At 39.2% G+C, this 22,957-nt stretch overlaps 1 pseudogene; it reads left to right on the top strand.

Moving 5' to 3' along the window:
* LOC118709732 overlaps positions 1 to 12,249 on the top strand; it is a 30,292-nt pseudogene extending 18,043 nt beyond the window's left edge.
* Positions 12,250 to 22,957: the final 10,708 nt, after the last annotated feature.

A 22,957-nucleotide genomic window follows, 5' to 3' on the forward strand; every position in this document is an offset into this window, starting at 1 on the left:
GGAGGATAAGGACAAATATGTAATACCTTAATCAATAAATAAATTTAAAAAAATAAAATAAAAGAGATTTACTTTGAGTTTACTTAATTGCAGTATAACTCTTTCTGAATATTATTGGCAATTATAGCTTTCTGCCATTTGTAAGAAGTAGTCATAGCTTTTTAGTAGAAATAAATAAAAGAAAGTTTATAGCAACATGCAGTATTTCCCCCAAAATAGTTCAGAATTGGGTGGCAAAGCTTTAAAGTTTCTAGACATGCAAACTTTATGTACAAAAAAATTTTAGCACCCTATGTGGGGACAGATTAATTACATCTTATAAAATATTTTCTAGACCTAAATTGTAAAGATAAAAATAATATGTTGGGAAGACTTAAATATATTCAGATGACTATGTTAATAGATAGTAAGCATTTCAATAACAAATAATTAGACTTCTAATTCCACTAAAATTCTGGTGATTATTATTATAAAAAATAATAAAAGTCATAATTATCATGCCAGCCATCTCTAGGATTGGGCCTCTAGTCTATTGTTTAATAACTGAAGCTGAGTTTTGTTTACTCATTTAGTTAAGATTTATAGAATACCTGTAAGTATGCAAACTGATATTCTTAGAAACTATGATGATGGTGTGAAATATAATTTATGTTAACTAATTTAAGGGGTTTTTAGTTTACTTAAGAATATATGAGGAAATAAATTTAAATTTTATATACACAATTGGGAAATAACAGACATGAGAGATGTAAAATAAACAATAATACAGGTGTCCTCCGATTTCTGAAAGTTCACATTAAGCCACGTTAACAAAAGACCTACATTAGTACAATAATAATTTTTGGATATTTTTCCGTTAGTAAAAACAACTACTAAAGGGATGTTACAAACTTTCAGAAAGAAACAACCTTTGCTTTACATCATTTCAGCTTACCAAATACTTCATAGGAGATTTCTACTTTAGGATAATGGGGGACATTAGCAGTCAGAATTAGTAAGTTTCAGGGGAAAAAAAGCCTATAATCGGAAAATTGATTTTTACCCTGGACATCATATAAAGGAAATTTCCTTTGTAAACTCAACAAAGGTCTTCAACAAAAAGTCTTAATAGGTAAGGAAATTAGAAAGGATTTCCCAGCACTCCTCAATCTCCATAACTTCCAATAACACCTTCTCAGTGTCAATCCAACATCCAGTTTTTGTCAATTGGCAAATTCTATGATTTTTTTTACATGATTAATTAATTAATTTACTGCTAAGGCAATAGAAAAGTCTTTAGCTTCTTTTGGAGGTGGTTTGACTTGAATGGTTTTCCCAACAACCTCATAGACTCTTTCCTCAGCTGCAATGCCACACATTAGAACTCTAATGTTCTGGGTTCTCCTGAGCCTCAGAGATAATCAGGTAGTTTCGCCATCCCTGTGTGCTACATGCACAGAGTGCACACTCTTCTCCCTTAGCCCTTCAGAGAAATGAAAGTCATGCTAGAAATTTTATTCCTCATTCTTAACTCAAGATTGGTTAGCAGTTTTCCAAAAATAATGTCAAAATGTATGCCATTTGGCTAAAATAATGAAGCAACAAGATACTTCATAATGCATTTTTATGTAATATATTAAATATTTTATATTTATGAAAATGGAATTGCACCATATATGATTTTTTAAACTACCTTTTCACTCAATAACATATTTTTGTGAAATAACTACTCATTCTTTTTAGGAGCATCATATATTTTACTGTTTCAAAATGGCAATATTCATTAACAATTCTGCCTTTTATTCAGCAAGCATATACTACTATATGCCTGACTTTATTCTAAGCACATTATGAATATTAACATATTTGATTGTCATCACTACTATATGATGTAGGATTATAACAAACAAAATTTTATTAGCATCTCTAGACTTGTATCTTTGTACAACCTTCTGGAAAGATTCTCAGGTGGGGAATTTTCAGATCAGATAGAAAGTTTAACAATGATAGCTACCATTGAGCTGCACTCTGAAAATATCTTATCAATTAACTAGAAGCCTGGTGCACGGAATTTGTGCATAGGGTGTCCCTTAGCCCAGCTTGCACCCTCTCCAATCTGGGACACCTCGGGGGATGTCCGACTGCCCTCTCACAATCCAGGACTGCTGGCTCCCAACTGCTTGCCTGCCTGCCTTCCTGATTGCCCCTAACCGCTTCTGCCTGCCAGCCTGATCACCCCTAACCACTCCCTTGCCAGCCTGATTGATGCCTAACTGCTCCTCTGCCAGCCTGTTTGCCCCTACATTCACTCCCCTGCAGGCCAGGTCCCCCTAACTGTTCTCTCCTGCAGGCCTGGGTCTTCCCCAACTGCCCTCCCCTGAAGGCTCAGTCACTCCCAAATTCCCTCCTCTGCCAGCCTGGTCACCCCTAACTGCCCTCCCCTGCAGGCTTGATCGCTTCCAACTGCCCTCCCTTTCAGGCCTGGTCCCTCCCAACTGCCCTCTCCTGCTTGCCTGATCACCCACAACTACGCTCACTTGAAGGGCTGGTCCCTCTCAACTGTCCTCTCCTGCTGGCCATCTTGTGGTGGCCATCTTGTGTCCACCTGTGGGCAGGATCTTTGACCACATGGGGCAGCCATCTTGTGTGTTGGAGTGGTGGTCAATCTGCATATTACTCTTTCATTAGATAGGATAGGGGCTTGGTGTACAGGTGGGGGCTGGCTGGTTTGCCCTGAAGAGTGTCCCAGATCAAGTTAAGGGTTCCCTTGGGGTGTGGGGTTGCCTGGGCGAGGGGCCTGTGGTGGTTTGCAGGCTGGCCACACCCCCCGGCAATCCAAGTGAAGACCCTAATATCTGGGGTTTATTTATCTTCTATAATTGAAACTTTGTAGCCTAGAGCAGAGCCAAGCCTCCTGCTCGCTCTGTGGCTACCACTATTTCTGTTGGAATTTATTTATCTTCTATAATTGAAACTTTGTAGCTTTAAGTGGAGGCCTGGGCTAGCCAGTCCTGCAGAACCTTGGCTTCCTCCATCGCCAGGGGCAACCCTAGCCTCCTGCTCTATACAGTTTCGTGGCTGCCACTATTTCTGTTGGAATTTATTTATCTTCTATAATTAAAACTTTATACCCTTGAGTGGAGACCTGGGCCCACCAGGGTATGTGGAAAGCTTGGCTTCCTCCATTGCTAGGAAATCCCAAGCCTCTGCCTTTTCTCTGTGGCCGCAGCCATCTTGGTTGGGGTTAATTTGCATACTCACTCTGATTGGCTGGTGGGTATAGAGAATGGTAGTTAATTTGCATATTACTTTTATTAAATAGGATTCTACTGAGTAATTAAAAGTAGATGTTTACACATTCCTGCTAACACATGCATTCCTTCTCTTTAAAAAAAAATATTTTTTAATATGTATTTATTGATTTCAGTGAGGAAAGGGTGGGCAAGAGAGAGAAACCTCAATGATGGGAGAGAATAATTGATCAGCCGTTTCCTGCATGCCGCCTACCAGGGATCAAACCCACAACTCAGGCATGACCTTGAATCGAACTGTGACCTCCTGGTTCATAGGTCCACACTCAACCACTGAGCAACTGCATTTCTTCTCTTTGAAGTCACTAATGAATCAGCAAGTACACCCAGTCAGCTCTGTGAGTCACTCTGTAAATATGAGAAGTTAAAGATAGCTAAATATCAACATAATATCAATGTTGGAAGCTGCTCCATACAAAAAGGTCTGGATCATTACCCACATTTTACCGAGGCCCTTCTTAGCAAAAAGACAAAATTTAATTCTGTTGAGGAGAAATTAAAGTACAAGCCAATAGATTATGTAATAAACTTTAAAAGTGGGAACTGCCATATTGTTTTCCACAGGAGCTTCAGCAGCCTATCTAATAAAGAGGGAATACACTAATTGACTGTCACGCCCTCACAAAGATGGTGGCACCCACAGCCAACAAGGAAGGAATATGCTAATTGCCATGCCCTCAAAGATGGCGGCACCCAGTCCCCTCAGCCCCCCAGCCACCCAGAACTGGCCTGAGGCACAGGCAAGCCTTTGATGGCAGCTTTCCAGCCTCCCAGCAGATGCCCGAGCACAGCCAAGCCTCGGATGCCAGCTTCTCAGCCACCCAGGCTGACGCAAGGGACGACCAAATTATTGAACAAGCAGGCTGCATGGGGTGACCAGGCCAGCAGGGGTGTTAGTGAGGGATGACCAAATGACTGAACAAGCAGACTACATGGGTTAACCAGGCCAATTGAGGGGGGTGGGGGGGTGCTGGGCTTGAGGGGTGATCAGGCTGGGAGGAGGAGCAGTTGGGGGAGACCAGGCCAGCAATAGGGCTGTTGAGGATGATCAGGCCTGCAGGAAGGGGGCAGTTGGGGGCGACCTGGCCAGTATCAGGGAGTAGTTAGGGGCAATCAGTCCAGCATGCAGAAGCAATCAGGGGCAACCAGGCAGGCAGGCAGGTAAGCAATTAGGAGCCAGCAGTGAGAGGGACGTCCCACTACCAATCTAGATTGGCAGTCGGACATCCCCTGAGGGGTCCCAGATTGGAGAGAGTGCAGGATGGGCTGAGGGGACAGCCTCCCCCAACCCCCAATGCATAAATTTCATGTACCAGGCCTTTAGTTTCACATAACCACCAATAGTGCATGGGGTTCAAATTTTTACACACCCTTTCTAAGACTTATCATTTATTTTCTTCCTTTTTTATTTCCCTCCCCTTTCCTCCACCCCCCCTTTTTTTTTCACCTTTTGTTCTTTCTTTTTTATAATAGCCATTCTAATGGTTGTGAAGATATCTCATTGTGGTTTTTCTATTATAACCCAAATGATCTGTAATGTTGAGTTTTCATGTGCTTAATGTTTTGCATATCCCATATAATAAAAGCCTAGGTGACGTCATGCATAATGTCATCACAAGATGGCTGCAACAAGATGGCCACGCTCATGTTGTCACAAGACGTCCACCACACGATGGCCACCACAAGATGGCTGGCAGAAGAGTGCAGTTGGGGGCAAACAGTCTAGCAGGGGAGGACACTTGGGGGTGATCAAGCTGGCAGGGGAGGGTAGTTGGGGATGATCAGGCCAGCAGGGGAGCAGTTAGGTATCAATCAAGCCTTCAGGGTAGCAGTTAGGGGGTGATCAGGCAGGCAGGTAAGTGGTTAGAAGCCAGCAGTCCCAGATTGTGAGGGGGATGTCTGAATTCCTGTGAGATTGGGCTTAAACTGGAAGTCGGACATCCCTCGAGGTGTCCCAGATTAGAGAGGGTGCAGGCGGGCTGAGGGACAACCCCCCTTCCATGCACAAATTTCATGCACCAAGCCCCTAGTTTTTAGAGAAATGTCTATACTGTCCTTTAGCAATACTTTTAAATTGGATTGTTGTTTTTAAATTGTAGGAGTTCTTTACATTATTCTGGATGTTAATCTCATGAGATACATTATTTGAAATTATTTTCTCTCATTCAATGGGTTACTTTTTCACTTTTTTGATAATGTTTTTTGATGCACAAAATATTTTTAATTTAGATGAGGTCCATGATTTTTACTTTTGTTGTTATTGTTGCCTGTTATTTGTATCATATCTAAGAAATTATTGTCAAATCCATTGTCATAAAGCAAGCCTCCTGTGTTTTCTTTTAAGTGGTTTAACTCTTTGTTTACCTCTTTGATCCTTTGAGTTAAGTTTGGTATTTTGTGTAAGGTCATGGCCCATTTTCAAACTTATGCATGTGAATAGCTATAGTTTTCAACAACATTTATGGAAAAGACTGTCCTTTTTGCATTGTATTGGTACCCTTGTAAAAAATCATTTGACCATGTATGTAAAGGTTTATTTCTGGGATCTCAATTCTATTCCTTCAGTATATACCTCTGCTACATTTTTATGCCTCTACTACATTGTTTTTATTACTATATCATTGCAGTAAATTTTAAAATCAGAAAGTGTGAGTCCTCAAACTTTATTCTTTTTTCCAAGATTGTTTTGTCTATTTGGGGTTTTCTGAATGTCCATGTGAATTTTAGCTTGGATTTTTATATTTCTGCAAAAAGAAAATGCCAAGGGAATTTTGATAAAGATTGTATTGAATTTGTAGACTGCTTGGGGTAGTATGGTAATTCTAAGAAAATCATCCAATCCATAAACACAGGTTGACTTGTCTGGCTTTGGTATTAGGGCAATGCTGACCTCATGAGATATGTTAGGAAGTATTCCTTTCTCTTTAATTTGGAAGAATTTGAGAAGAATTGGTGCTAAATATTCTAAGAATAATACAATTTGCCAACAAAGTCATCTAGTCCATGACTTTTCTTTGTTGTTGTTGGGAAACTTTTTGATTACTGATTCAACCTCCTTAATTACTGATTCACTAGTTATAAATCTATTTATAAATTTATAACTATTTACTAGTTATAAATCTATTCTGATTTTCTATTTCTTTATAATTCAGTCTTACTAGGTATTGTGTTTCTAAAAATTTGTCCATGTAATATAGGTTAAATAATTTGGGGCTTACAAATGTTTATAGAATTATCTTATAATCTATTTTTTTTTTTTTGGTAAATTTGTTAATATTGTCACCACTTTAATTTTCTGACTTTAGTTTTTTGAGTTGTCTCTTTTTTTAATCAATCTAACTGAAGTTTGCTGATCTTTTCAATGTATCAACTTTTAGTTTCATTGATTTTCCCTGTTCTTTTTAACTATTTATTTTTTTAACTATAATCTTTATTATTTATTTTCTTCTACTACTTTTATGCTTAGTTTTCTCTTCTTCTTTTTTTTGTTTTATTCATTAAGATATAAAGTTAGGTTATTCTTTTGAGACCTTTCCTCTTTTTTAATGTTTTATAGCTATAAAAGTTCCTGCATAATTTTGCTGCATTCAATACATTTTGATAGATTGTTCTTTTATTTTCATTTGTCTCAAGATACTTCCTAATTTTCTTTGTAATTTCTTCTTTGACTCATTGGTTGTTCAAGAGTGTGCTCTTTAATTAACACATAATATTGAATTTTCTAATTTCTCTTCTGTAATCAATTTCCAGTTTCAACCACTGTGATCAGCAAATATATTTTATATTATTTCAGCTTTTTATACATTTACTATAACTTGTTTGGGCCTTATATACAATCTTTCCTAGAGTATGTTTCAGGTGCACTTAAAAGAAAAACGTGTATTCTGTTCCTCTAGGGAAAATTATTCTGTAAATGATCAAATGTGTTCATAGAAATGTCTTTAGAATAATTCTAGTCACATTTTTATCTATCAACAAATAATTAAATATTATTGCTATTATACAAATTCTGCATAGATCAATGTTATAAAAATATTTGTTTAATTGATCTTCTGAGAAGTTTTAAAATACTGGTAAAGCTCAATTATTGTTTTGACTTTTATGTATGCATACATTAATAAATCATGTACATATTGCTTAATATTTATATGCTACTTTATTAATATTCTATTACTGCGGAATCTCATAAAACAAAATTTATAATTAATTTTAATTGAAAATATTAGCTAAAATGTTTAATTATGCCTTCTCTTTGTCTATTTTTTCCAATGAGCACTTTGATACACTGATGACAAAAATAAAAATAATCATGTATACTATTAATTGAGGCTATTTATGTATTATTCTACTACTTGATTTACAAGTATTTTACTCACAGATATTATGTGAAGTATGCAAAATTACCATCTTTCCATTATATTTTAAGAAACTACAATTAATGCATAATTTTATCAGACTCATACCGCCATCAGTGAAAGATACTCTTGTAGCCATATGATTTAGCAAAGTTAAAATATTTTTGCTAGAACACTGATCAAACACATTTTGCAAAAGAAAGATTAATGACTAAGAGAATTTTTATTTTATAATTTTCTTCCTAGCCAATTTTGCTTCATTTATTTAACCTATAAATCAGAGTATAATTCAATCTGTACAATATCATTACAAATGAGTTTGTCAAAAATATGCAAATGATATACAAGAAACTTTTCTTCATCATATCATTATAATATTTACTCTGCATATGCCTATATTTTTCTTAAAAAGAGAAAACTCACTCTTTTCATATAGATGAAACTTCACTTTATCAAATTGTAAGAGTTGAGGATCCAGGATGGCTGCTCAGGTAGACACCTAGCTGCAGGAGCACACAACAATTTCAATGGAATACAACTAAAATGTAGAGTGGACATTGCCCAGAGCTACAGGTAGTCGACTGACTGAAAATTCTACAACAAGAAGGAAAGAGAAAACCAGAAGGAAAATCAGAGGAGCTGAAAAAAGCCTAAGGTACAGAGACATGCTGCGCACTCATGCACGCCTGCGCGCAGAGAGGGCGCAGCCGGAGAGGAGGAGAAGGCTGGGTGCCTGCCTGGCGTTCCCTAGCAGGAAGGAAATAAAACCCCCGGCCTGGGCTGAACCCCCGAACCGGCAGCGCTGAGCCCCAGTTATGGGCCAGACCCTGGGGACCCAGGCCCAGGCAGGGGGAGACTGGGCTGTGAGGAGGAATCCCAGGGGAGCAGTGAAAAGCAGGGCCCCCAGAGTCTCGCACGTTGTGCGCAGAGGACGGAATGTTGACTCTGATGCTGGATTACCCTAGCGGGAAGAAACAAAGCCTCTGGCGGTGCTAACCCCCAGTCCGGACTGCTCTGAACCCCAGTTCTAGGCCAATCCCTGGGGACCCAGGTTTAAGCAGAGGGAGACAGGGCTGTGAGGTGGAGTCCTGGGAGAGCAGCTAAAGGCCGAGCCCCCGGAGTGGCGCACATTGCTCACAAGGGAAGAAATGTTGACTCTGATGCGGGATTGCCCTGGAGAGAAGGAAACAGGAGCCCCGGCCATGTTGGGCCCCAGTCTCGGCTGCTCTGAACCCCAGTCCTAGGCCAGACCCTGGGGACCCAGGTTCAGGCAGTGGGAGATGGGGCTGTGAGGCAGAATCCCAGGAGAGCAGTGAAAAGCGGAGCCCCCGAAGTCGCACACATTGCGCGCAGATGCACACATTGGGAGCAGAGGACAGAATGTTGACTCTGATGCTGTAATGCCCTGGCAGGAAGAAACAAAACCTCCAGCGGTGCTGAGCCCCACTCCTGACTGCCCTGAACTCCAGTTCTAGGCCAGTCCCTGGGGACCCAGGCCCAAGCAGAGGGAGACGGGGGTGTGAGGTGGAGTCCTGGGGGAGCTGCAAAAAGCGGAGCCCCCGGAGTCTCGCACATTGCGCGCAGAGGACAGTCTGTTGACTCTGATGCTAGACTCCCCCAGCAGGAAGGAGAAAAAAAGCTCCAGACTGGGAGGAACGTGACGAGGAGCAGGAGTCCTTGCCGGACACCGGCCAGCCAGGCACCAGCAAGGAGCTGGGTGACGGGGCCCCCAGGGCGGGGTGCCCCTGAGCCTTCGACCGCTGAGTGCAGGCCATGGAGCCAAGGCCGGGGGTTGCTTCCTGGGCGGCGGTGCTGACCCTGGCAACAGGCTGAAGCAGTGCAGGGGCCCGTGGAGAACAAAGGGGTGCCACAGGCCTACCTGCTGGGCTTCCAGGACAAGGAAGAAGAAACCGAAGAAGTTCTCAATGTGAAGAAATCAAGTGAGAGCAAAAGATAGTAAAATTACTTAGGAGGGAATACAAAGAAGATCTTGAAAAATCAAAGACAAAGTCAGAACTCAACTCAGCAGCCAACATTGCAACATAAATGCGTTAAAAAAAAATAAAAAGACAGAATGTTGGAACGGTGGCAGCCAGGCCTAGAGTGGCCAGGCACAAGGCAGTGTCAGCTGGGCCTGGAGCAGCAACAGCCAGGCCCCAGAGCAGCAGCAGCCAGATCCAGAGCAGCAACAGCCAGGGCTTGAGCAGCCAGACCTGGGGCAGTGGCATCCAGGCCTGAGGCGGAGGTGGCCAAGCCCAGGGTGGCCAGTCCAGGAACACCCAGACCCAGAGTGGCCGGGCCCGGAGAAGCCAGGCCCAGAGAAGCCAGGTCGGGAGCAGCCAGGCCCAGAACAGCAGTGGGCAAGCCCAGAGCATCCAGGCCGAGAGCTGCCAGGCTCAGAGTAGCCGGGTCGGGTGCGGCTAGGCCCGGAGCAGCTGCTGCCAGGCTGGGAGCAGCCAGGCCCGGAGCAGCCGGGTCGGGTGCAGCCAGGCCTGGAGCAGCAACAGCCAAGCCTGGAGCAACCAGGTCGGGAGCAGCAGTGGCCAGACCCGGAACAGCTGTTTGTGGAACGGACCAGAGCAACAGAGGCCAGGCCCGGAGCAGCCAGGCCTGGAACAGCTCGCTCCTCGCCTGCCCCCTCCCCAAGGCTGCCTCTCAGACATGGCTGGAAACTTGCGGGAACTTGAGGGTCTGCTGAATCAAGTGATGAAGGCTTAGATCTGGATGTGTTGAGTTAGTATAGTGCTGGGGTGTTGATCTGTGAGTGCCTTGTGTGGGCCTGGATGAGGTTGGTTGACCTATCTGGAAATGTCTTTTGTGTGAGGTGAATCTTTGGGCATGTGGAGGTATTATTGATATGAGAAAATGCTAAGTAACTGATTTACTATCTGAAAAGGGATTTACTATCGGGGAAAGGGAGGGAGGAAGAGACTGAACATAAACTGTGCACCTATGGATGAGGACAATGGGTTATGGGGAGGGGGTGGAGGATGGGGTGGGAACCTGGTGGAGGGGGGAAGAAATGAGGAACCTTTGTAATAATATGAACAATAAAGATTGATTTAAAAAAAATTGTAAGAGTTTTCTAAAATTTATTCTTTGTCAAAATATCCTACCACTTTTTAAAAATGACAATAGACATGCCTGCCCCCCACTTTGTGAAACTGACAAACAGATCTATGCTGAATAAGGTACCTTATCTTCATTGTTCCAGTGAAGTAGAAGTCACAGGCAATGTTAGGACGCCAATGACAAATCTCAGGACAGGTATAGAAATAGCAATGATGATCATACTTTCCTGAAGGGTAAAAAAAGCACCTGGGAAAAGTCTACTTCAGTCTTTCAGTATAAAATCCATTTTTGCAGAAATGCAGACTTAAAGTGTCCTTCACTTTACCTTTAGTGTAAAGAAGCAAGTGAGCAAAACCCCAGCTAATGTCAGGAGATTGTATTCCTTTTTTGAAAACAAGTGCCTGCCTATTCCTAAGGTAAGTGCTCATTTACTCCGGTGCCTGACTGATATCTCTAGCATAGTATAAATATTGCATTTTATAGAGGTAAAAAGCACACACAAGTGATATTTTTTAAAAATCATCCGTTGAAATAAAAATCACTTTGAATATGCTTCATTAAAGATGGCAGAAAATGCATATTACAAAAAGGTTGATACCAACTGTTTTAAGGAAAAACTTAAATGAACTGTGTGACGTGTTAAACTTCAGTTTCTTTCAAAATTCACATGTCTAGAACTAACTACTTTTTTTTTTTTTTCTCAGAAATACTATCTTTGTAAGAATTGGGAAACATTTTCTGGAAAGGGCCGGAAGGAAAATATTGTAAGATGTGTGGGCTATCTGGTCTCTGTTGCAACTAATCAATTCTGCGGTTCTAGCATGAAAGCTGCTGCAGAAAACACATAAATGGGGGAGCATGGTTTTGTTCCAATACAACTTTGTTCACCACAGAGGAAGTGCTGGATCTGTTGCACAGGCTGGCGTTTGCCCACACCGTTTATGAGAGCGTCACTAAAGCTTTGGTACAGCTTGGGGATCAAAATGTGCAAGTTCAGTGACACTGAGAAGAGTCTGGAGAATTGTCATTAAGGTGTGCGTTTCCATAGCACTGTGTATTATTCCTTCCACTGTCCTTTATTCATTGCAATACCAGCTATCTGAAAGAATTTCTAAAATGCCCATTATGTATTGTATCCTTACTCTAAGTCAGTGTTGCTTAAATTACAATCAGACATTCATTCAGGAGCCCTGCCTTCACTAAGGCCAGCCACTGGTCCCCTGGGTCACCCCAGAGGCTTTAGAGAAAACGGTGTGACCTCCTTTTGAGAAATGTCATGGGGAGAATGATGCATCCATTGCTGTCAGCGAACACTAAAGATCGGTGGACAGCTTTTTTCGCAGCTCTCTAAATTTGATTAAAAACCAATGGGCTCCTGTCTAATAAACATACCCTTTCAATTCCCGCATTTAATTTAGAGATCTCAGCAGGAAAATGCCCATCAGCGTGCTGCTGCTCAGGCCGGGGAGTGTGACGAACTCATGATGGATCCCACGGCCCCCCTGACTAATGTCTCCAACATGACTTGTTAATCTCTGCAATGATCAAGTGGCTATTAGAGATAAAGCCGCGCTAACCTTTTTAAGAATTAGAAGAGCGTGACTACAAGGGAAGCAGCGTGGCCTCCTGGAGAGGCATCCTCACAGGTGAGAGATCGGCCCATCCGGCAGGGGTATTAAGTATGCATTATTTATACAGTGTGTCTGGGGTCTGCATGAAATATGGAAACCCCGGCCAGGAAGTGCCTTTCTCAGCAGGACTATTTCAGTTAAAGTGCACAATGGAAGGGCTGAGTTTCCAAAGCTGATTAAAAATGAAGACAATAGGAGTGACAGGATTTCTTTTCCTCTCTGGGCTTGAGTCTATGTAGAAACAGAACTAACGAAGAATGCAGGTGAACATAAACGGGCTATGACACTGGAGTTTGTTGTAGAAAAGTAACACATAATTATTTACATTATTAGCTTCTTTCTCTGCACCTTCTTTTAGATTTACTGTTATTTAGTGCACATTCTTCTGCCTTAAAGGAAAAGAGCTGTTTCTTCACAAACTCAGGTACTTCTACTTTCTACCTTGACATGAATCTTCCTGGAAATATTAAAGCACTAACCTTAGTACCCAATTGAATGGACTAAGGGCAAAGATAAAATATTTATTAATATTTTAAAAAAATTGCTTCAGTGCTTCAGCTACCATCTTAGTATCTCCTACTTTAAATTAATCTGCACAGTGTTATCTAACCAGACAAACATCCTCACATTTCTCTGCTATCCACTAATTCTTTTTGTAATTCCATGACTTTGAAAATGCTGTCTTCAGTGCCTACCGTACATTTTCCCTTCCATGCCTGAGAATTCAGGGACTTTCAGGGCAGTTGTGTGTGGTTTACGGTGTACACCTGTGCGTGGGTATATAACAAATTAACTCAGTGTTATGTCCTCTCTGAAGCTTTCTCCAGCTTTGAGTTGGCAGATGCCTTTCCTGTGTTTCTATAGCTCTTTGTATATATCCCATTCTAATTCTAAATGCAACGTTTCAAATTATAATGCCTTTCTCTTTGCTGTGGAATGAGAAAATTATAAATCTAATTACAGTATCATAAATTCCACCTTAGAAAATAAGGCTTCCGTTGGCAAGCTCTTAGTAAAGAATCTGAAGGGAGACAATTTGCAGTGAATTAAAGATGAGCACAGATTCCTTGTTTACAGAATGCTTCTCCCATTTAGAGGGGCTGGACTTCCCCTTAGAACGTGGCTGGTTTTTGTGACTTGACTCACTAACAGAATCCAGTGGATGTGGTTTCTGGGGCTTCCGATGCTAGACCTCCGCAAACCTTTTAGAGCTCCTGCCTGGCCTTCCTGGATTGCTGGCTTCTCAAGACGCCCCCTTTGGAATACTCACCCTTAAAACTCAGTCATCATGTTGTGAGGAAGCCTAGGCATTTTGGGGAGAAACCTACATGGGGAAGAATCAAAGCCTTCAACTGACAGTCTGAAGCCGTTTCCAATCAACAGCAGCTCCAATTTTCCCTCCAGGAGGGGAGCAGCAGTCTTGGAAATGGGTCATCCAGCCTCAGAGAAGTTGCCCCAGTTATGGCCACCTGGACCAGAGATAGCACTGCCCAAGCAGTGGGCTACTGAGAACAACTAGTGATTGTTGTTGTGGTTGATTAAGTGATTGATTAGGCCTCTAATTTTGGGATATTTTGTAATTTAGCAACAGACAAGTAGAACAATGATGGCACTGATGTTTAAAGAAAGTCTCCATAAATAATATTATAAATATATTAAAGAAAAGTTAGTAAATATTTACATTACCCTTATATTAAACATCTTTGATTTTCCTGTAAATGGACCTTAATACACCAAACCAAAATGAAGCACAGAAAAAACATAAATACATTGCATCATGAAATTATAAAACTTAGAGAGGTCCCTGAGATTATCTACCACTTAATGGAGAAAGAAAAAATGAAGTTCACATAATTAGGTGATTTACTCTAGGTCACACAGTGACAGAAACAATCAAGATAGTTCCCTGATTCTAGATCTGGATTATTAGAATGCAAATGCAAATTTTTAAAAAGAATAAAAATATATATATATAACATGCAGTCAGATTTCTATTTTTCCAAAACTTTCAAGTAGAAATAATATATCAATGAAAGGACCTTTAAACATGCAGGCTCTCCTGTATCAGCTTTAGCCTATTACTATTGCAGTACTATGTTCAGTGACAGATGGCTGGGTCACTCAGTTACTAGGGGATATAAATATTTCAAACTGATTACATATGGGCCTTTAAATAAGAAGATAAGATATTTTTATAACCTAGCATCCCTTGTATTATACAACTCCCCTTAAATGTCCATAGCTAAATGTATTCATCGAGGACATCTAGGCCCATTTATATTGCAGAAGATCTCACAAAATAAAAATAAAGCCACAATAAATCACTTTAATGGGTGATATTTTCAAGAGTGTCTCTAGAATAAGACATCATTTATTGGCACATTATAGTGCCTACAAGTATTCTATTGCTATACCATGGAACTTGAAAGAAAAGCAGTTGAAAAAGTTGAATGCAATGATGATGTGAGAACTGAGGGGAAATGATTCAAGATTAGAACCCCTTTCCCCACCACAGGAGCAACAACATAGTCTCTTAGACTTTGAGGTAGCCTGTTAGTAAGTAGCTGTGTGTTGATGTGTGAGGGGTTCTGATAATGTAGAAAAGCTTCTTAAGAGGTTTAAATTTGAAGGCTAAGAATCACATCAAAAACAGGTGTTTAGAAACACTTTGACTCTCAAGTCTCAAAGACTATTTTCCAATTCCAGCGGCCCACCTGTTGTTTTTGCGCCATACACAGGATCTCATCTCCTTCCTTATGCTCCCTCCTCTGGATCACATAAACCATCTACTCTCAGATGGCTCACCTCTTTGGTAGTGTTCCTCCTCAAAGTGCTGGCTTCTCTTTGGTATAGAACCACCATCAGGTAGCTATGAAAGACAAAAAGAGGCATCATCTTAGATCAAATTCTTATTTCAGTCCTAAAACAAACCTTCCTAACGATGAAATAAAGAGCTGGCTTGAAGTAGGAAATAAGGAAGACATATGCACAAATACTTTAAACTATTTATATTGTTACCTTACTGGAGTTGGATATAAGTTAAGGGAAATTGTAGGCTCAAGAGTGTTTGCCATATATCTGGGTTGTGAGTCTGGTTGAGTGGCTTGCTTCTACTAAGAGAAGGCGGAGTAGTTATGAACCATATTTGGGGGGAAAATGATCAATTTAATTTTGTATATGTTAAATTTGAGATGATAGACAGCTAAAGGGAGATACCAAGATGGCAGCTCTGTAATTGTGTCTGGAGATCTGGAACGAAATCTGGACTAGAGATAAATACATGACAGGTTTGTATAATGGTGATGGAGATGCCAATGGAAGCTTTGGGGAGTAGGTGTAATTATGTAGAGAGATGGTATATGGTGAAGAATGATTTAAAGGCTGTGTAAAAAAGGGTAACATGACAAAAATGATGAGTGCAGTCGGGCCAATGTGGATGAGTGGTTGAGCATCAACCTATGAACCAGGTTGCAGACTTGATCTCCAGTAGGGGGTGTGCAGGAGGCAACCGATCATTGATTCTCTCATTATTGATGTTTCTATCTTTCCCTTCCTCTCTAAAATAAATTAAGAATTTACTAAAAAGATGATAAGAGTGCAGAGAGTTAGAAGAAAAATGAAAAGACTATGCTACCAAAGAAACTAAGGAGACAATGTTTAAAGAAGAAAATGGACACTGGCATCAATTATTCCTCATAAGTCAAGTAAGGAGAGAACTCTCACCCATTTTAACCCACTAAGCCAGCGTTTTTCAACCGCTGTTCCGCAGCACACTAGTGTGCCGCGAGATGTTGCCTGGTGTGCCGTAGGTGCAGACAAGACAAGAATTTCATAATTTTTCACTATTTTGTTTACTTAATATTTCATAATAAAGTAATTATAAAATACTTTCTTTGTGTTTATTTGATTCCTATTCAAGAGAATTACTTTATATATAGTCAACATAGGCACAGAGTTAAATTTTTTAACATTTTCTAATGGTGGTGTGCCTTGTGATTTTTTTCATGAAACAAGTGTGCCTTTGCCCAAAAAAGGTTGAAAAACACTGCACTAAGCTACTTTTTAGGGATTCATTTGTTAGTTTCCTAAACATGCCATGATCTCTTTCTTCTCTGAGTTTCACACTGCTGGCTGCTCAGTATGCAGGAAGTGAACTTTCTCTCCTTATCACTGAACTAGTCATTTTTCAGCTTTCAAAGTTTTGACTTAAAAGTTACTTTTTCATCTTTCCCCAAGGTAGGCATGGGATTCAATTTATATCTCATGTTATACTTTGTTTTGTATTATTATTACTTAAAAAAACAAAACAAAACTTATTCCTTCCCATTAAACTATAACCTCCATGAAGATTGGGATCATGCTTATTTTGTGTACTACTATATGTCCAGGATATAACAAATGGTTTTTAAATGTATGGCTGAATTAATAAATAAATAGAAGAAAAGTTGTTTTGTGATTGTTGCTTTTTTAATTAAAAAATCATTCATCTTGCCGAAACCGGTTTGGTTCAGTGGATAGAGTGTCAGCCTGCGGACTGAAAGGTCCCAGGTTCAATTCCTGTCAAGGGCACATACCTTGTTTGTAGGCACATCCCCAGTAGGAGGTGTGCAGGAGGCAGCTGATTGATGATTCTCTCTCATCAATGTTTCTAACTATCCCTCTCTCTTCCTCTCTGTAAAAAAAAAAAAAAAAAAAAAATCAATAAAATATATTTTGAAAAATTATTCATCTTGCCTTCCCCCTCTTCACCCCCAGGCTTCTCTGATTCCTCTCTGAATGCTCCTCATTTTCCTTTGAGGCACCTGTAAGTCTGCCTTTAAATGCTGATCTTCCCGGGGTTCAGTTCTTATCCACCTTCTCTTGTTGAACAATTTCCATACTCACATTTATGCTTTAGTTACTACACTCTGATCAATATTATGTATTCATCCTTGACCTCATTTCCTTCTTATAATGTTACCTAAATATCCTTCTGTTTATTAAATATTTTAATTGGATATGTCACATGCCCCTGGATTCAATATAACCAATAATATAAGAATAAACTCTCTCTAATATAATACATTTCTCTGCCTGTATGCACAAACCTCAGACATTAGCATCAGCATGCTTCTGGTCACCTAAGGAAAATACCTGGGACTCATCATAGACTGCTGTAGGTTTTTGCCTACCATATTTGAATCAACTACAAGTTCAAAATTATTTTGAAAGATTTTGTTTTATGTCTCAATTTTTTTAGATCCAGTGCCTACTATTCATCAAAAAGTTTTTGGAAAGAGTTTCCTTTCCTAATATCTTAACCCCCTGGTTCATCTGCCCTCCAGTTTTATTTGGTATATTGTTGAGTTACCTTCTAAACATCTTCTTTCAAACTTTCCTGTTTCAAACTCTTTAGTGAGATTCCTTTCATAACTCTCTTTAGCAGAGCAGAAGCCCTCCCTGTCATGGTTCCCGCCTCCTTGTGACATTCCTATCTTAGTGCACCCTCCCACCATCATGACAAAATTGTAATTCCTGGATGTGCATGTTGTTTTTATACCATTGACTATGTCACCTACTTCCTCTCCCTAAACAGTTCTTGCTGTGACTCTTTCAAAACCAAACAAAAACCTGAAAGAGTGATCAGGTTTTAATTTTTGTGTGTGAAGCATGCCACTCTCATATCCAGACAATTTCTGAAATAACACTACCTTCTAATTAGATTTGTTGCTACATTTTATCACTGAATTCTCATGGTTTCCTTACCTTTGTATTTTGCTTCTCTACCATATTGTGATCTCTTTTGCATTCGTGGTACTACAGCTAACTTCATATTTTTAAGGCCTACCACAATATCTATAAACAATGTTTTACAAATTTAAATTAATCAGCTTCTCAAAACATAATTGTTAAGAGTTTTAAAACTGATTCTCATCCTGTTAGAATTCTGTTCTTTCTAAAATTAGTCTTATTTTTTAAAGCAACCAAGCTACTGTATTACCAAACTCAAAATTAATCAGTGTTCAATTTATGTCATAAGATATTGATATATAAGTAGGAAGTATTTGTGTTGTTGGTGGTAGTGTTACTAACTGAATTGATTATCTTGTTAGGAAAATATTAGAGGCATCATATTTGTGCTAAACTAAGTAAAAAATTAGGAGTGCATGACTTTCATTATATGTGAAATATTGGAAATAAGAAGATAATGCTAAACTATCAACTAGAAATTACTTTAGTACTGTAGTACATCATCTTCTCATGCATGAACTCTATAAAGTCACTTATGAAAAATACTCTATAAACCTCTGTGGCAATGGGGAAAGGAATTAAAACTCATGTAAAATTAAATTCTAGAAGATTAGTATTGACTGTTATGTTTGATGATAACAATAAACATAATGCAAATTTAACTTACTTCTTTAAAATACTAGTTGATAACTAACAAGGTACCATTTTAGCACAGGTAACTACTTGTGTTTGAATATCTCAAAAGGTAACCTGAATTACAGTAATAAAGAGATGCTTAGCTCATTGATGTTTTATATAATGTCTAAAGTAAAATTATAATTTTATTCTAAAAAAATTATTAGAGTTCCTAGAATATTCAGTGACTACATAAAGAATCTATTATTCATTTCAGGCTACTTTTCAATGATACAGTTTTTAGTTTACCTACACACCTATCTTTAATTTTATCTTTAATTAATTACTATTTCCTATTGGGGTATTAAGAATATGTAAATAAGTCTTCAATTACACAATAAGGTCTCATAAGCAGGAGATGTTTTTGAAGATATGTTCACAAATATTGCTCAGTAAGGAGTGGGATGCCCACTCAGTTAAATAAAGAGCCTTCCTTTATTTACTAGTTGAAATCAGGTTCACCTGCAATTATCATGACAATTGTGAATCTGGTGTGTTAATAAGTTGAGCATCTTTCTGTGCACCAAAGGGTTGCCGCTTCAATTCCCAGTCAGGGCACATACCTGGGTTGCAGGTTCAATCTCTAATTGGGGAACATACAGAAGGTAACTGATCCATGTCTTTCTCTCTCTCCTTTCCTATATAAAGCATGTCCTTATGTGAAGATTAAAAAAACAAAATTAACACTTTAGTGGAATTCTTCTGTATTTGTATCCAAAACATCATTCCCACATGTACTAATACATCAGCATCACCTTAGAACTTGTCAGTAATGCAAATTTGTGGGTTTACCTCCAGAACTTCAAACTCAGAAATTTTGGGTGGGGCTCAGCAATCTGTGTTGTCTTTGTTTGTTTGTTTTTGTTAATCGTCACCTCAGGATAGTTTACTGTTAATTTTTTGAGAGTGGAAGGAAGGGGAGGTACATCCATGTGAGATGGACTCAATATTGATTGCCTCCCACAGGAGCCACAACCAAGATTGGAGATTGAGCCTGCAACCGAGTTATGTGCCTTTTAACTGGAATCAAATCCAGGACCCTTTAGTCTGAGGGCTGATGCTCTATCCACTGAACCAAACCAGCTTAGGTAGCAATCTGGGTTTTAGTAAGCCTCTTTGATGATTGTGATGCAGACTAAAATTGAAGCAGCTCTACCTTCAAGTAGATGGGTTCATGGAATTTTGGAGTCTAAAGGAAACTTAAGAATTATCTCATTTTCTAGATGATGCAAATAGTAATTAAAAAAAAAGAAAGAAAGAAAAGAAAGAGAAAAGCTGTAGACAGCTCCATAGCTAATTAAATTTTTAAACTCCTGGTCCTATGCAAGCTTTTAATCCTCAGGAGTTAAGCATAGATGTATTCTTAGAATTGGAGCATGCACACACAAACACACATTCACACACACTCATGGCTGCATGCATAAAGTAATTCTAGCATTTACTTCTTTGAGTAGTTTTTAAAATTTTTATTAACCTCTCAAATGAATTAGACTTTGTTACTTTATAAGGAATAGGCAATTATTTCATATTTTAAGAAGTAGATTTAATAAAGCTTAATATTCTGAGCCATAGATATGCCATAAATCTAGAAACAGCTTGGTCAATATCAATCAAATTCATTAAGTGGTTTATATGAGGAGAAACGGTTAAGACAGAGACAGCAGCAAGTCTCTTTCATCATAAATCATTCTCAAAATATATTTTAAAACAAAAATTTGCATTCTAACCCATGTATATTTGATTAAACTTATATATTTAAAGCAAAAACATTAAAATTTTGATTCTTTTTTTAAAGGCTTCAGTGCAGTTGCAATCGTTTATTTTATATAATAACTTTTTCCTAGTGCAGTCGTATATAAAAGTACTTTCTTAATTTGTGTATCTGTGTGAGTAGACATGCTATTCTTCAGAAATTAAAATGTTCACAGTGCAAAAGCTTTGTTTTCCTAAAGAAAAGGTAGGAGAAATGAATGGAGACAGATCCCCTATAAAGAGTTGAAATTGCGCCAAAAGGAAATTGCATTTTCCAAAAAAGGTCTCATTGTTGGGGAAAACACAAGACATGGGCTAAATAAATCAAAGTCCCATTTCAATGAGCCCATCTGAACAAAACCGCAGCGCTGGATTCATTACTTTGGAAGATAGATGAAATCCACGGGGTTTTCCAAGGAGTTCAAGTTTGATTTTCAGTCTTATTCTGATTATTAATATGTTTGGACAAAGAGGGACTTTAAATATCTGCTTGAGAATAGTCAGAAATATATATGTTATTGAAGGGGAACTTACTGAGGTGCTATATGACTCCAGCAGCAATAGTGGCTGGGGAATGTTGGACTCAACTCTCTGCAGCCTCAGATTTAGCAGACTACCCAGAAATGGGAAAGCCACCCAAACACAGATGCCATGCTCCCAGAAAGAAGGTTAATGAGTGTGCAGAGTTTGATCAATGCTGATGTTATCTGTTCACTTAGAAATGCATTGTCCTATCTGGTGGTCTATGTGACTGCGCACCATAAGCTTTCAGTGTTAACCCCTGTAGACAAGAGACCTTGCCCTGGGAGGGGTATGCCGCCACTGGGAGCAGCTGCTTTACCAGTGTACGTTGGTTTCTCCTATTAAAGCTTCTAGGATTTTGAATAAGGCCATGTGTCAGCTCTTAGAATCAATCCTAAATTTAAGGCATTGAGGGCTTTCCCCCAACTGTCATACTTAAACCTATGGCCACCTCTTCACACACACCCCCAAAACACACACACACACACACACACACACACACACAAAACAAAACAAAACAAACAAACAAACAAAAAACAACAAAAAACAACAAAACAACAAATTTCAGTAAACAACAGCATGAGCAAACTATACTGTGTTTTTGCATAACTTGCCATTCCATATCAAATCATACACATACAGGCTTCGAATAGAATGAGCCAGATAGTTTCCTAGAATTAGGTTAAATAACTCTGGAACTGCCAGTAGTAAATTAATACAAACTTCTGTAGGGCCTACTCTGCTTTTAATTAGGTTAGCAGCTGTAAATCTGACTGAGAATGTTTCTCGTTGAGCCCAGTTAGGCTCTGTCATAATATCCTAGGATCCTAACCTGGTTTTTATTTAAAGAGAAAGGAGTAAAGGGAAGAGTAGATAACATAGGCATGCCATTTATACAGCTTTTCCAGAAAGCTTGAGTTTAACACTCTCCAAGTCTGATCCCCACTGATTGAAGGGGGAAGGGACTGGACACCACATGCCCATTAAGGTCTGAGTAGCATGGGAAGGCACCTACCTGCCTGTTAATCACACCTGGGAGCAAGTAAATGGCCAGATTGGGCGTGGCTATTGCGATGATGCAAAACTTGAATATTTAAATTTCTGAACCCCCATAATGGACTAATGGACTTTTAATTATGCCAAATAATTAAAATGCTGAACTGGACTGGCTGCAACATGGAATAGACACACGCTGGCTCTCTTTTTGACTCTGCTGAACTCCCAGCTGCTCCTTTTTCAGGCCTTGGTTTGCAAACCCAAGTAATGTAACTCCATGCAGATAAAGCCTTTTACCACATCTCATTCTCCCATGGGGGCTTCTGAAAAGTCTTATTTCAGCAACACCCCAAGAGCCACCCCACTCCCTGGATGAGGCAGGAATCTGATTATCCGCTAACACTATGACTGGGCTTCCCTTTAGTAAATCATGATGGGAAAACTGTCTAAAAAGTTTTCAGAAAATTGGAACCACTGTTTTCTAAACTAGTAGTGCACAGCACTGAAACTAAAAATAATTTGAATTCAAGTATTGAAGTTAGAAGTCAATGATGTTCCATTTCAAGATCAAACCCTTAGGATAATAATATATTGGTCAGATGTGGGATTAGATCTTGTCATTCTTAAGACTGATGGGATCTATAATATTATAGTTTCTCATGTAGTGTAACACACCTAACTGAGTCTATCTCAAAGGCAGACTTTGTCTATTATAGTATCTCACAGGGCCGCAGATGTTTTAATAATAAAATAGTATGCATTAACTGTTTACAATGAAAATTTTAGAATTTATATCATGTATTAGATAGAAAACATCTATAAAGAAAAATTCTGTATATTTCCTTCTCTTTAGAAAGAATGTAGTAATTTAAACTTTCTGCATGTATATGGTCCCATAAAATTTATAGAGAAAGAAATTAAATGTATAAAATGA

Source organism: Pipistrellus kuhlii, unplaced genomic scaffold, assembly GCF_014108245.1.
Source record: "Pipistrellus kuhlii isolate mPipKuh1 unplaced genomic scaffold, mPipKuh1.p scaffold_m20_p_7, whole genome shotgun sequence".
Lineage (NCBI taxonomy): Eukaryota > Metazoa > Chordata > Mammalia > Chiroptera > Vespertilionidae > Pipistrellus > Pipistrellus kuhlii.